This window comes from Mastomys coucha, unplaced genomic scaffold (genome assembly GCF_008632895.1).
Source record: "Mastomys coucha isolate ucsf_1 unplaced genomic scaffold, UCSF_Mcou_1 pScaffold21, whole genome shotgun sequence".
NCBI lineage: Eukaryota > Metazoa > Chordata > Mammalia > Rodentia > Muridae > Mastomys > Mastomys coucha.
The window spans coordinates 130,889,988-130,891,880 of NW_022196904.1; the positions used below are offsets into that span (position 1 = coordinate 130,889,988).

At 50.2% G+C, this 1,893-nt stretch overlaps 1 long non-coding RNA gene across 1 annotated transcript; it reads left to right on the top strand.

Annotated features, from left to right (window-relative positions):
* Positions 1–28: 28 nt before the first annotated feature.
* Positions 29–1,893, top strand: LOC116103233. The gene is made up of 5 exons (XR_004123436.1): positions 29–208; positions 829–957; positions 1,152–1,191; positions 1,607–1,730; positions 1,856–1,893. It is a non-coding gene; the product is annotated as an uncharacterized LOC116103233 (long non-coding RNA).

Genomic DNA, 1,893 nt, shown 5'->3' on the forward strand with positions numbered 1-1,893 from the left:
ACAGCTCCCCCCCCCCTTGCTCTCTGTGAGACATTATATACATTCCATGGTCTGGTTGGGTGCAGGGACAAGTCTTTGATCTCGATTTCATCTTCTCCTGTGTTCACAGGGCTTCGATCTTGTGGAGGTCCCTGGGGAATGTTGCAAGAAGTGCCAGCAGACCCATTGCATCATCGAGGGGCCCAAGCAGCAGAACCTCATTCTGAAGGTGTGTGTGCACTCCTGGCTCCACCCACAAGCTAGTCAGCCACTGAGGGCAAGGCTAAGATGACTTTGGGTTTGAGTCATCCTAGATCCCACATAGGTTAGTACTGTGTGACCGTATTTGGGTGGCTAAAAACAATATGAATGGCTGCTCCACTTCTGGAGCTCTGAGGTGAAGATCAAGGCTGGCAGAAGCTGTGAGGAGTCCTTCTTGTCTCCTTTTCTTTGGGCTCCAGGCAACACTGGTTTGTGTTTGCATCACCTCTGATGTAGCAATCTCCCTTTTATCTGAGTCTATGCCTCCTCTTCTGTCTCATATAAGGATGCTCATTCCTGGAGTTAGGACCTCCTTGATGTAGCGTGACCTCATCTCTAGATTATTTTCTTGAGCTTTTCAAAAATCATTTCCCCATTCAGAGTCACTTCCTAGTTCACAGGTTAGACCTAGGTTAGAGACTTTTGTGTTATGTAACTACGGACAGGTAAGCTGCTATCTCTGAGACTGTAATGGGTGTCACCTGCCCAATGACTCTGGACCTCCTTTCTGTGAAGCTGTGTCTCCCAGGTCTTCCTGGGCTGGCCTCTGTTGTACACTTACTCATCCTCATTTTGTTGTCTCCACAGCCTGGAGAGATACAGAGAAACCCCAACGACAAGTGCACCTTCTTCAGCTGTGTGAAAATCAACAACCACCTCATCTCCTCAGTCTCCAATATCACCTGCCCCGACTTCAACCCAAGTGATTGTGTTCCAGTGAGTGGGACCCCTATGGCCTGTCTATGTATGCTCTGCCAGGAGCAGGGGACCCTAACTCACCAGCTATCTGGTTTCCAGGAGGCTTGTTCCATACCCTTCTGTAGGACAGCCCTTACACACCCCATGACAAGAAGGGGCACTCACCTGCTGGGGGTGCCCTGGACTCCTTTCTCACTCTCCTTTCTCTTTAGGGCTCCATCACATACATGCCTAATGGCTGCTGTAGGACATGTGAGTACAGCTGGGGAAGTGTTGGGTGATGGGTGAGCTTTACTCAGAGCCTTGAGCAGGAAGACACAGGACAGGGTGCTTTAGGGCTTCTGGCCCTGCTGTGTCTCCTACAGTCATGTGGATGTATAGGAATCCGAGTCTCCTTTCAGGGAGAGGCTGGGTGGAGCCCAGCTGCATGCTGGGACTCAGTTCCTAAAAGGAAAGTGGGACTTAGTTAAGGGCTAGAGACATGCTTGGAGAAGGGAAAAGAAACAGCACCAGAGAGGGGAGGGAGGGGAAGGAGAAGGGGAAGGGTAGATAGAAAGATAGAGGGATGGATAGATAGATAGATAGATAGATAGATAGATAGATAGATAGATAGATAGATAGATTACAGAGTTTTAGACCATCCTTTGACCTGCATCTCCTTCCACAGGCATTTCTAACCAGACCAGAGTCCCTTGCTCTGCCATCCCCGTCATGAAGGAGATTTCCTACAATGGCTGCACCAAGAACATCTCCATGAACTACTGTTATGGGTCCTGTGGGACTTTTGCCATGTGAGTCCCAGGCTACAAGTGTGAGGTGGAGGAGTGGAGGAGCTCAAGGACTAGCCCCAAGCTCGGGAGGACTCTGATGCTGTTCTCAGGGAGGCTGGCACTCATTCTGCCCTTCTTGTCCCCAGGTACTCTGCCCAGGCCCAGGATCTGGATCACAGGTGTT